General features: G+C 40.7%; 1 long non-coding RNA gene across 1 annotated transcript in view; it reads left to right on the plus strand.

Annotated features, from left to right (window-relative positions):
- The first annotated feature begins 534 nt into the window (after window positions 1-534).
- LOC126171814 (uncharacterized) overlaps window positions 535-14477 on the plus strand; it is a 579937-nt gene continuing 565994 nt past the window's right edge. The window contains exon 1 of the long non-coding RNA XR_007535473.1: window positions 535-644. This is a non-coding gene — a long non-coding RNA (uncharacterized LOC126171814). The remainder of the gene's footprint in view (window positions 645-14477) is intronic.

Genomic DNA, 14477 nt, shown 5'->3' on the forward strand with positions numbered 1-14477 from the left:
TTGGGTAGCAAGTGCCACGGTACCTTTGGTATCTAGGTATGGGTGGAAATGCCACGGTCGGAAACTCCACGTAGCCCTGGATGCACACCTCTCCCCGGCACCCAAAGTGTTCATTTCCGCACAAGGATTCTTCCGCATAATGTACTAAGAGTTGTCGATATTTTTTATGTTCACCCTTCATAGGCAGCTGAAAGCGCCACCAATGTCACGGCGTTCCACCACAAAGCCTAAGCTAAGGACAGAATGCCAAAGTATTACTCCGGTGGAAACTGAAAAGGTGTGCAGGTAGTGAAATGGCCACATCGTGTGATATCTCAGATATTAATGGTATCAGTAAAAATAAAAAGGGTCAATACTTTTCGTTGCAGTGAGAGCACCTCTCGCGCAACTGCATCTGGGGACTCGAGAGCGAGGATGGGTTGTCTGTCCACAGTGCCAGCTGGCGGGCAGTTGGCGCACTACGTTGACGTCAGCTGTCGGATCAATAGTATCGCTGGTCAGAGGCGGCGCGCGGCTGCGGAGCGCAGCAGTCGGCGACGAGCGGAGCGCGCACGCGGCTCGCAGAAGGCAGGGCGCGCAACACGGCGGCCGTGCATGGTGTGAGAGCCAGGGGCCTCGGATGAACCAGCGCGCTCCCATGTCCGGTGAGTCCCTCACACTCCACTCGCCGCGACACCTCCGAGTTCGCCTCACTTCTGCCTTGTACAGCTTTCTTGTCTCTAGGAAATGTACAAATGGTATACATAAAACAGCCTTGTGTACTTAACAATCTCCTCTGATGCACGCATCGGGTGTATGTTGTAACTAATTGTTTACGTCGGAGGTTGAAGCGGTATTTTTTCACCTAACAAGATAAGCGTATTTTGGAATACATTCTTCTTTTGTCTTTCACATTGACACCGTATCTGTAAGTTTGTATCCGTAATGGCCCATCCTCATAAACTCTATAGATTGCGAAATCACTACTAATACGTGAAAATTGACTGATGGCAAAATCAGAATGATAGCGAGAAGACTGATATTTTGAGATTGCAGAGCCTCAAAACTTTTCCGTGGATATAATAAATTCATATTTTCTTGTTTCTCGGTGCAAATATCACATGACCACTGCCACAATGTTTTTTTTACCTATATTCAATAAGTGAAATACTCTTACAATGATTCAAAAGACGCTAGAGCGTGCACTTCGTGAGGAGTAGAGAGAAAAACGATTTGCATTTCGACAACATTTTCTTAAAAATTGTACAGAAAGTAAGATTCCGGAGTAAATAAAAAGACTGTTAGATCTACGTTGAAAGAGCTTCTTTGAGGACAGTATATTTATTATGTACAGTATTTTCTTGCATCCATTTACAACATATCGCTCTATGGCAGGACTCATGTATGCTGTGCCGAATTTATTGTTTCCGTACCCAATTTTCATGAACTCGGTAAGACTTATGGAAAGGTTTATGCAACGACACCTTTGATAGCCAGATAGCTTTCCGTCGGATTATCGTACGGGCATGCTGAAAAATGTCGATATCAGTAAATTACAAGTTAGATACTTCTTTTCTGGTATGACGTTCCGTTGGTATAAAGACTGGGCAAAGAGTCAATGCAGACTGATTCTGAATCGCGCAGATTTATTTAGCGTACAGATAGACTGCCACATATGTTAACTAAATTTAACAGCCTGTCAAAATAATTTCTGTTCGGTTTATTCTAAGAGAAACGAAAATGGGCATGTTTCGTAATGACATCAAATGGAAAAATTCGTAGCGATCACCTCACTGAGCCCTATGTATCGTACTATTCTTCCAGCACAAGCACAGTGTACGGCATAAAAAAAAAAAATTGAATATTTCGGGTCTGTAGGATCAAACAAGTGCCACTTGTACTGTATACTGCATTTCGAAATTGAATTTGCAAGCGCCTGACGAAATGTAGAAGTAAATGGTAAAAATATGGAAAACGCCAAACGCCAAACAAACGTAGCCACTAGAGTTACCAATCAGTCGCAACCGTGGATATAGACAGCATCTCGCCGCTTCTTCTTGTTTTATATGATTTTATTTTTCACCGTTTCTTATTTATTGCCTGCAGCTGAGGTAATATTTCTGTGGACAGTATTTAGACTTCATGACATTCGCCAGAATATTTTAACCTAACAAGTTTATCTTAGCTACTGCAAACGAAATTTGTACCACTTACAACATAGCTGCAAGCAGGTTACTGTTGCCGGTCAGTAATAACAGAAACAAACCTAAACAAAAAACCGCTTGATTCTATGTTCCAGTAGGTACGCGGAGAATAAATGACGAGTGGGTTCTGGCAGCGGGCCGATAAGACCTCTCCAGCTAACAAGAGCGCTCGCTTGAAAGTAATAAGCGCGCGACTTTTTTCACTCGCGTTACCGTTCAATAGGAGCTACTTTCAAAGACAGCAGTTCGCTGCTCTGCATGCTGTTTTAATAGCTCTGTGGCTTTGAGGAGCGCGCCCTGTATCTCCGAAGATCGGCACCAGGCACTTTGCTTCACAAGCTCACTAGCTTACACGCTGATCGGCTCTCTTTCTTCACTTGTGCTAGAAAGGGCGTTCTTACTGCCAGATTTTTTACGTATGTGCCGGCGGCAAAGTTTCCATCCGTGTCTCAGTTACACAAAAAAATCCCAAGGGCGGCACACCAGCCAATATACAAATTAAATAATAATAATAATAATAATAATATCAATCATTCAACTTATAAAATCTACGCTTTGTGGCTGCAGTCACTCTTTCTTTATTTTTGTGTTGTTAATTGCTTGATACGTTTGACTTTTTGCCTCAGATGGATAGAAATATTATATCATGGTCTCCCGTTGGTTCCAGTTCCCAAATGATTTCTATCCCATTGACGCGTTTAAATTTTATTGATTAAATAAATGTCCAAAAAATTTTTGATTTTCCTTTTTGAGAAGTTATGAGTCCGCAGCTCGTGGTCGTGCGGTAGCGTTCTCGCTTCCCACGCCCGGGTTCCCGGGTTCGATTCCCGGCGGGGTCAGGGATTTTCTCTGCCTCGTGATGACTGGGTGTTGTGTGATGTGCTTAGGTTAGTTAGGTTTAAGTAGTTCTAAGTTCTAAGGGACTGATGACCGCAGATGTTAAGTCCCATAGTGCTCAGAGCCATTTGAACCATTTTGAAGTTATGAGGTTTATTCAGTAGTTGATTTCCTTTAAAACATCTTCATTAGATTTAATTTTTTTGCCCAGCCCGTGTTCGTTAGTCTTCTCAAAAGCTACATTTCTATTGCTTCCAAGCTTTTTCTGTCTGTCCATCTTTCACAGACATACAGGAGCACGCCAGAAGCGAACGTCTTGGCAAACCGTTTCTTTTCCCTATACTAAAGTCCTGTTCAATTCATGGTTATCTTCTTTAATTAAATTAAGTGTTGCTGTTGCAGTTCTTTCCCTGATTTCCATGCTGCATCTGTGGTCTTCGAAATTAAGGTAGCTAAATAACAAAACTGATCAACTTTTTATATGCTCTTGTGTTGGCCATTTTTCACAACATCTATAAATAAACAGCAGTAGTTAGGAAGAAAAATCATTTTTGCATGCTGCACATGAATCTTTATTTATAGAAGCAGAAGTGTTTTGCCTAAAGCATTCAGGGTGTTTGGCTTGGAATATGTTACACCATTTTCCCTTTCGCATATTAGTTTTTAGATTTGAAACAATGTAAATATTTTATAATAAAAGGAAAACATAATTACAGTGAAACGTCTAACGTATTACCCGAAGATCAAACATATTTTGTTAATGAATTAGACATTTTACTGTAGGTACCGTTTCATTTTATTATAGAGTACTTAGTGAGCTCTTTTAAAACTAAAAACTAATGTGTGAATACGAAATATCATGTAATATTCTAGGCCAACCACTGTGGACGCCTTGTTAAGAAACCGAAACGCGTCTGAGTGTATAAATGAAAATATAAGGTGTTTTCTTACTACTACATCTTTTCAAATATTTTATTAATTTCAGTCTTGTTATTGTGTCCTTCATTCTAATTTGCTTACTATCATACGTTTTTCATTTAAATTTTAAATTCAAAAATGGTCAGACTTGTTTGCAAATTTCGGAAGTGTTCTCTGCATTTTTTTACTAGCTGATATTAGGGCATTACCATCCGCAAATCATGCAATAGGTGGCTGTATCCCGAGAACGAAAAGATAGGAGAAAACTCCAAATGTTTTTTCCTTTGAAGATCTTTAGACCACTTGTAGTGAATAGCTAAACAAATACGGTGATAAGGCCCAGTTCGCCAGCCGTTTTCAGCATTCTCTCATGCGTATTTGCCTGGAGTCGCTGAACAGTTTGAGGCCGTATTTGCCGAGCATTGTGGTGGGCAGTCATCCAGACACTGGGGTCATATTGAGTAGCTGCGGGGGTGAGACTTCGATCGGACCATGCAGATTTTAAGTTTTCCATGGGTTCCAGAACGATTACACCAATGCCGGGATGCTTCCTGAAGAAAAAAAAGAAGAAATCGGACGATTTCCTTTATCTTTGTTCAGCCGATCTTGTGCTTCGTATCTGCCGTGGTCGTCGACGTGGTGTTGAAATCTAATTTTCCGCCTCCCCGTGTTGTACATGTATTACGTGGTATTCCGGGAGCTAATCCAGTATTCTGTACTGTTTTGAAACTGGTGTTGTTGAAATAGTTCTGTAGGAACGGAATGAGATGCGTTCCTGTCCTTTATTTCTGTACATTTCTTTGTCAGCTTCTACGTTTACATGAACATACGAAATCCGCATCCAACCACACAATGAATGATTGAGGACGCCTTGTAACGGTGCCAGTCATTCCTTTTCCCGGTACATCAGAAAATGGACCTAGGGAAAGACGACCTTCTATATGCTTCCGTGCGGGCCGTGATATCTCTGTCTTGTCTTTTCTGTCATTACACGAGTGGCAGTAGAATCGTGCTGCAGTGTGTCGCAAATGCCAGTTCTCTAAACTTTTTCAATAGTGTTTCGCGAAAAGAATGACTTATTGCGCCCTGGGATTGCCATTTGAGCTCGCGGAGCATTTCCGTAATACTTGCGTGCTGGTCGGACCTACTGGTAACAAAATTAGCGCAACGTCTCTGAATCGCTTCGATGTCTTCTATAATCCGATCAGCTGGGGATCGAAAGCAGTCAAGCAGCTTTGGAGAATGGCTCGCACAAGTGTTCTGTACGCTACATCCTTTTTGGCCTCTAATGATTCTTGGGAAGGCCGTTACACTATTTATGGATGCTTCAGCAATACATTCCACTAGCGTCTCCATAAACGATTCTCCTATCATAGACTGGTATACGGGATTCGTAATTGGGACGAGAGAATCCAAACTCCTGTACAAGCATCCTTATTTGAGCATATTTACACCACCTTGGGCGTATGCCGTGACTGTTACTTAAAAAAATCTCGTTGTCAGTTGAAGATAAAGGCTTAAATGGCATTCCTTTCCCTCGCCTATTGTTTGCAATAGCTTAGCCCAATTGATGTTTCACTTCTTTGTGTATCGCAACATCTCAAACGTTTGCAGTCTCTTCACTTACGTTTCCTTCGAAAACAACACAGGACTTCAAATATTCAATTGTTTGAAAGAAATTTTCGTGATTTGACTTTTAATTGATCATTTATTTTAGATAATCATGATTTTGGCCTTTGTAGCCATTCTCCAGAGCATGCTGAAACGTTAAATGTGTTTTGCACTTGAGAATGGCTCCAAAGACCAAATCGTGATTGTATAAAACAAATGAAAAATTAAAAGCCAAATGGCGAAAATTTCTATCAAAAAATTCTATACGAATGTAATCCCCCGAGAAGCTAAGATTATTCAAATATTCAATTTGTAAATTTCCTGTTGGGATTTAAAGACAGATTGCCTATGAAAGTAAGTCCGGATACGCCCCAAATCAAGAGAAATCACTTCTTCAGTACAGTATACAGGACCGTAAATCAAATTAGTAACGTAATCTGACTGGAAATAATTTGCAGGAAAATATCTAGACGGTGAACGCCTACTTTCCAATGATGCGACGTCTTAAAAGTGGACATAGCAAAAGGAAAACTGAATTTAAGTGAACATGAGCAGTTGTAGCAGATATCTCACCAAACATCAAGATGTGCGAAGAAAAAAAAATGGTTCAAATGGCTCTGAGCACTATGGGACTTAACTGCTGCTGTGGTCATCAGTCCCCTAGAACTTAGAACTACTTAAATGTAACTAACCTAAGGACATCACACACATCCATGCCCGAGGCAGGATTCGAACCTGCGACCGTAGCGGTCACGCGGTTCCAGACTGAAGCGACTAGAACCGCACGGCCACACCGGCCGGCAAGATGTGCGAAGAAACGTGGCTTCCAGCACTGCGCAGTGCTGTGGGCTTGTGGACCCAGCCTGTTATGTGACACCATACAGTTACAAGGCATCAGATAGAATAAAGCACTGCGTCTCTGAGGGCTACTTCAACACCTACTTTTTCTGCTGAAAAGCAAACAGATAAATGCGAAATATAATTATCTTTCTGATTACTACTGCTTTTGATGTTAATTGCATTAATAAATCCCTAAAGACTCTGCCACCTTATGCAGGCAAATGCTCGTAGTACGTTTCGCATCAAATTATCGTATTCCAAACTACTTAGGGCAATTCGACACAGTTCGTCTAAATGTAAGGGGCAGTCAAATGAAAACGAGGCAAGTGGAAAAAGTTAAGTAAACCGGTATTTCAGTACTAATTGCCATAACTGTTAATATTCGTACATTTGTCCCACTGTAAGAAAAGACGGTAAGCGTCTTCATGCCCGCATCTCGTGGTCGTGCGGTAGCGTTCTCGCTTCCCACGCCCGGGTTCCCGGGTTCGATTCCCGGCGGGGTCAGGGATTTTCTCTGCCTCGTGATGGCTGGGTGTTGTGTGCTGTCCTTAGGTTAGTTAGGTTTAAGTAGTTCTAAGTTCTAGGGGACTTATGACCACAGCAGTTGAGTCCCATAGTGCTCAGAGCCATTTTTTTTCGTCTTCATGAAAAACTGTTTACGGAACAATGTTTGCACCGAGGCTTACACCTTTTCGTCCGAAGCAAATCGACGGCCGCAAGCGTCTTTTTTTGAGGACTCTAAATATATGGAAATCGCATGGGCAACGATCAGGACTATATGGAGGGTGTGTATGGCTTCCCAACGAAATTTCCGTAGCGTAGTCGATACAACTTTGGCAACATGTAGGCGGACGCATCCTCAGACAGTGCAGATTTGTCACCATATGATTTCCACATTTTTGCAGGTCTGTAGAAAGACACTCGTAGCAGCGCATTTGCTTCGGACGAAGAGGTGCTCGACGGGGTACAATCATGGTTCCTTAGGCAACCTCAAACATTTTTCCTGAAGGTATTCACCGTTTTGTCACAGTGGGATAAATGTTTTAATAGTTATGGTTGTTATTTTTGAAATAATAGATATTTTGGTTACTTTCCCTTCGTCTGTCTCGTTTCCTGGAGACTGCAACATACAGGTAAAAAAGTGGCGAGGAAAATCTATTGAAACAATATTTGGTAATTTCCAAGAATGCTTGCCTATCGAAGCCGCGGGCTCCAAACGATAGATATCGAATATGAGATTGTAAATCGATCGCGCGACAGTGGTGGCGGGCGGTATGATAAATTATTTGTGAGTACTAGGGAAACTCCGGCCGATTTATGTCGGTAGTGATTGGAATGTCTGGAGTTGTTGACGTTTCTTCGGCCGATTGCCTCACGTGGAAGAATCTATTTCTATGCTTATGCAATGTATAAACTTGTTTGACTTTCTGTCGCAAATGTGGACTAATACCGCGTCACGAAAGGAGGGACTGTGTAGACTGCGGTGGGGCAAAGTGTATAAAAGTTCGTAACAAGAGTTCTGATACTTAAATACCGTTATAATCTCATTGCGGAAAGTGTGCAAAACGAACGACTATCAGGAAGAATACATGGTTTGACTATTCCAAATTATCCATCCACCAGCGTAATTCTTCTATCTTGTTGGATTAGGGTCCACACTCTGCAAGCAACAGTATCGGAAACTGACCTATCTACCAACTATTCGGGTTTTGCAGAGAACTGTGTTATGTAATAGTGACGAACGACAGTGTACCGATCGGTGGACCAAGTAAAGTTGTTGAAGTGGACGAATCGCACATAGCGCCGGCCGGTGTGGCCAAGCGGTTAAAGGCGCTACAGTCTGGAACCGCGTGGCAGCTGCGGTCGCAGGTTCGAATCCTGCCTCGGGCATGGACGTGTGTGATGTCCTTAGGTTAGTTAGGATTAAGTAGTTCTAAATTCTAGGGGACTGATGACCTTAGAAGTTAAGTCCCATAGTGCTCAGAGCCACGAATCGCACATAGCAAGAAGGAAAAACGAGAGAGGACGACCTTCAAAGAAGAAATCTAACATATTCGGTTATTCGGTGATATAGAACGAGAGTCGCGTAAGTGTATGATGCGAGAGTGTTGTCCAGAGACAAGGTAACTTTAGTCGGTTTTATAAGGCACTTTATATTTCCCGGTAGTAAAATGAATACAGACGGTTTTCAGTCCTATAAGACACTGAAAGCGGAAGGATGCAACCACGAGTTCGTCAACCACTCTGTAGAGTTTGTGTCTTCGGATGACTCCAGAGTGCACACGCAGAACATAGAGTGGCTGTGGATATATGTGAAATCTTCCATTAAAATAGAAGAGCGTCCAGGAGAAGGAGACGAATTCTACTTGTCTCAGTTCCCCAATTTCCATAACTTGCGGTTGCAAGGAAAAGTTAACGCGTGTAACACTCTACCCATATTTTAGCGTGACATTGGCAGAGTTTACCCACGTTGCGGCAAAAATGGGATGCTTTCCGTAACATACACGTGAGATGAACTTTCTCATGACGATAACGTCGACGACGACTGAGGTAAGTCGTTTCCTTTGTAATTACAAGTATTTTAGTAACGCTCGTCTTTTGTCGTTGTTGTAGTGACCACTATAAACATGCTCATAACGCCCACCATCACAGTCCCGTGATCGATTTACAACCGCGCGTTCGATATCTATCGTTTGGAGCCCAGAGCTTCGAAAGGCAAACATTCTTGGAAATTACCCAATAATTATATGTAAATGTATCCATAGGAAGTGTAAAAAACTGCCTTTGTTACCATTCGCATAAATTGACAGCAGACAGCTTTTGTACCGAGTCTCGAAACATACTCTCCTCACAAAGACCCAGAGACCGAATCTCCATAAGTGAGACATGCTTCCACCCCGTGAAAGTTACAGCCGCTTCGCGATGCGAAGAAATGAACCAAGTATTCGTTATAATCGATTAGTAGAAACTTATAGAAGTGTGCTCAGCTGGCAGACACCCATGCTACGCATCACCACCTTACCGTACAGGAAAACAGCAACCAGTGGCATCAGATTCCATAACAATGACGCACCTCCAGCACGACAGAATAAAATGCCTTCTTCAAACGCATGCACCAGCATTCTCAGGCAGTAGGTTGAAGGGCCGACACAGTCGGAACTCAAAGAATATTTCCTGAATGTGTGTTCTCGGAGTCTTTCACGGCGGCATGCTTCAATAAAGTCTTCTCGGCGTACAAGCCGCGTTACTCTGGCCCTCTCTGGATGGTTCCAGACGCTGCCATTGCATCTATGCAAGCAACACACCGTGCCAGCCCAGGGAGACGGTGATTTTAGCTCCTGATGACGATGGCGGAGACATCGACCGCTCGCATGTTTTATTCGAAGTTATGTGGCCTGTAAACCGAGAAGATTCTATTATTTCCTGGATACCTCACAGAACGACCAAAAGATAGACAAGTTGTTCGAATCGATAACTAGGTACAGAATTGCATCTTTGCAGAAAGCGCAAGGTAGCTAGTATGCGAATCATTTGAGTTAAAAAATAGTAAAGTAATGAAAGTATCTAACCAAAATTGTATCCTTTTTAATTAGTGAAAGTATCAATGATAAGATTGCTAATTATTCAACAAACCTGCATCTGACTGCGTCTGCGAACTTGTTTCTTGCACTCCTCCATTTTGCCAGTAATGAAACACGTATTTGACTCATGTATTTGTCTCAGCAATCAAGTTTAAGAGAATAATGCCGTTTGTGCAATGGCATTAAGATGGTAGTGAAAAATTAACTCTTGGCCCTGATGTTTACTTAATGAAATTATATCTTGACTTGAATAATACCAGTTGTGCAAAAGGCATAAAATTAGTTATTTGAAATAACTTTGCTCTGATAACTTTAGTTATACCAAAATCGATTTCAAACCATGAACTGCACATATATATTGCATAGAGGCCTCATTTTTCGTCACGTTCTTTCATTGGTGGGTAACTTTACTACTCATTTTCATATTCAAGACAAGCAAAGGATGTGGATTATGGTTCCGGCTGTTAAATTAAAACACAATGTTGATCTCAATATATATATACATATATTGTTAAAATTTTAAGTCATACACAAAACCTACCATTTCCAACATTTTTGTAGCACGAATCACTCTTACAAAAAATTTTACAAAACGCTTACTGCGTCAAATCTTGGACATACGAATCCTAACTCTGAACATTATCTAACAAAAACCATTTTTGATTTCTGGATCTACCCTGATCAGGCCTTAGCACATACCTTTCAGTAAGAATTGAAGTTCTTTGGAAGACTTCATGCACACCACTGGCTAAATGTTTATTAAAAATCCACTATTACAGTTTCAGTCTTACGGTAATTTTCAAGTGGGTGACAACTACAAACAATATATACTCAAGGTTAAATATACCGAAGTTAAACACACCGCCAACATAATACGTAAATGTTTTTCAGTGGAGTCACGAAAATCGATATTAAAAGAGACTAAAAATCACTTGCGTGCTGTAAGCGCAGCAGTAGTCATCAGTAAAAGGAATAAAAATGACATGAGCCTCTAGTGCTTGTGGAAATCTTACACACATCATTTAAATAAAGTATACGATGCATCAATATGTTACGAGAAAGCATCGTAGAAGAAACAAAAAATTCAATACTGCTCACTAAATGTACCGTTATGCGACAAGCGGACACGTGAAATAAAACTCAGGCCTACTTGCGTATCATTAACGAACAGCGTGATGATCAAAACAGACGGGAAGAACTCCAGCGAATTTACACCTTTTCCAAAGACTACTAAAGACGCAACCTTTGCCTGCGTAGATAAATATACTGTTAGGTGCTGACCTTATAGTTTTGCGCAACCGAATCAATCAAACGTTTTTAACTGTACTAAAAAATATTCGCAAGAAACGTACATATCCATACAGTAGCATATACCATTCAGTGCTACATGTTTATACAATAACAAGGCACAGTTACAAAATGTTTTCGTACTACATAATTATCTTAGTTTATGTAATATCTAGACGAAACACCACAGCGACGCCAAGCAGTGGAAATACATTTCTAAAATCAGATATAAAAATACAACCATAATAGTATTAACGGTAAAAATGTTGCCTTTATGTTTAAATATAAGTAACGCTCTTCTTAATCATGCAACAGACGTTAAGTCAGAAGTCGTGCCACAAAGGCATTAAACAGAGGTCCCGGCGGAGGTTCGAGTCCTCCCTCCGGCATGGGTGTGTGTGTTTGTCCTTAGGATAATTCAGATTAAGTAGTGTGTAAGCTTAGGGACTGATGACCTTAGCAGTTAAGTCCCATAAGATTTCACACACATTTGAACATTTTTGAACATTAAACAGAGCAGATACACAGGCATAAAGAATAGTAAAAAAGACATTGTGGTAAAAACTGCATATATAGATCTCAATATTAATAAAATACTTCATTATACGGCACTGAACATGTCATGTAGTATCTTGCTGAAAGGATGGAGCGTAGAACCTGGGGTAGTGCGTGCGTAACGCCATAAAGAAAGGTAACAACTTTTTACAAAAACACAATTATCATATAAAACATGGCAAAAGATCAATTTCCTTACATTTGAAAATGTTCAAAACAATTCATGATCATGTTGGCTGTAAAATATCGGCTCACCCAGGCGACAAGGCGACATTGACGCCAAGCAGTGTCCTATACAATCACCCAGAAATGAGGGTTACTTTTATTTAAACGTAAAGGTGATATTTTTCCGTTAGTAAAATTATGGCTATGCTTTTACATCTGACATTCAGGAACGTATTCGCACTACTTGGCATCGACGTGGCGTGTCCCCTGGATATTATGTAATAATCAGATAGCTATGGAGAACGAGAATATTTTGTGTGTTGTATATGTCTTCATACCCATATATAAATGAAAGGTATTCTCTAGTTTATGGATATGTACGTTTTTTTGCCAGTGCTTCTTACCACTGCTATAAAGTTTGACCGACTTCGGTTTCCCAGTAACACAAGATCAGCGTCTAAGAGTATACTTGTCTATGCTAGCAAAGGTTGCGTATCAGGACGCCTGCGTGCATGGATGTGTAACAAGGGGAGTTGTCACGACCTCACAAAGTTGAAGCTAGCGCCCACCACGTTCGCTGCCCCAAACATTAGTTTTTTATGTAAGTGTTATGAGATTGCGTCATTTACAGGCGTCCTAACCGTTCTAATTATAGTTGAAAGCGGAAAGGAATCACATTTCATTCGCGTGTGAACGCTATCAAGCGCTGTTTTCTTGTATGTACACGAGCTTTGGTTGCGCTGTTTACTTTTACGGTAGTGGTTTTATTTTTGTCATTAGATTTCATATTTACTATCAGTCCAACTCTAAAAGCTCTCTGGATGAACACTGTGAGAAAAAAGATAACAAATGGACCAAAAATAGCAAAATATGTCCTCAACATTTTCAGGAAGAGGACATGGACTGGAAATGTTCCGTCAGCCCGTATTGGTGTCAATTCTGGATTACGAAAGCAGTTTTTTCATATCACATACTTCTCTTCTTGCTTATTCGAAACTTATAACTAACGGAATTTACACTGACGAGGCGAAATGCGCCGTATTACGGGATCAAATAGACATTTAAGACTACAAAAAGTCTAAAAATACGTTCTTAACGACAGCTCTGTAACATTTTCTATTTAAAACAACTGTTCCGGGTCCACCGCAGAAATTAAGAACAAGAAGCAATCGTAAACAGTATTCGGCTAATCTTTTGGGGCGTCTTTAACATGGCGGCGCCGGCTCTAAAGCAACGTTCAGAGTATGTGTGTAAGCGTCACCTCCCATTATTATACCGCTGTGCCTGTGTACGTCTTAAGGGAAGGCTGATGGCAAACGTGCTCAAAAGATCGATTTTTATATTTTTGCGTATTTGAAATGGCCGCCATTTTCTGCGTAAAACAGTTTTTGTTTCATATAAATATGACAATTTTTTTGTGAGTTATCATGATTTTCCTGACACTCTGTGCTATCTGGCAGTATTTAGAAGAAGGTAACAGCCAGACTTATGATCGGATATGTGCAGAACAACCCTATTGTCCTAATGTCACTATTTCTAAATTAGAATGCGTTTCGCATGTCCAGAAGAGGACGTAGTTCAGGTTGAGAAGATTATTAAAAGAAAAGTCAAAAATAGTACTGGAAGATGGTAAGGAAATACGTGGTGAAGATCTCCTGGCAGATGTTTAAATAGACATTATGCAGGAATTATTATGACTAGGTCATAAGAAAAAATGTTGCGAATTTAGAAAACATGAAAAAGCTGTATGGGCTATCTCTTTCCATAAGCTTTCCCCAAATGAAAATCCTCAGCACTGTCTTTGCCCGAATGGTCCTGGCGCATGGTGCAAGTACATGATAAGTGCAACATATGACCACAAACATCCTTCACCTGAGGCAATAATGAATTAAATTAAAACTCTGTTCAGAGATCTTTGTAAAGATACCTTGTCGAAGAAATATCTTCTTGGGAAAACGCACAATTTAAATGAATGTGTGAATTCTGTCATTTCGACCCGGCTACCGATAACTGTGTTTGTTCAGATTACAGCCTTCAGATTTTGTGTTTATGGTACTATTTTATGCTTCAATGATGGTGTGACAAGAAAACTCGATGTTTCGGAAGTATTGGGCAGAAAATCTAGTGGAAATGCTGCAGAAACCTTAGTGTAAATAGATAAAGAGAGACTCGGAAAAGCAGTTATTGTTAATTTAAAATGCGCAGAAGAAGCTAGACGGAAAAGAAGAGGGACCAAGAGAAGAAAAGAAAATCAGTATGACCCAGATGATGCCCAGTATGGTGCAGGAAAATATCAGCGGTAAGTAATTCTCATCAAGAACTATACTAAAATTGCAATGCTAAATTTTAAATTGATTTTTCTCAAAATAATGTTCAAATGTGTGTGAAATCTGATGGGACTTAACTGCTAAGGTCATCAGTCCCTAAGCTCACACACTATTTAACCCAAATTATCCTAAGGACAAACCCACACACCCATGCCCGAGGGAGGACTCGAACC

Source organism: Schistocerca cancellata, chromosome 1 (assembly GCF_023864275.1).
Source record: "Schistocerca cancellata isolate TAMUIC-IGC-003103 chromosome 1, iqSchCanc2.1, whole genome shotgun sequence".
Taxonomy (NCBI): Eukaryota; Metazoa; Arthropoda; class Insecta; order Orthoptera; family Acrididae; genus Schistocerca; species Schistocerca cancellata.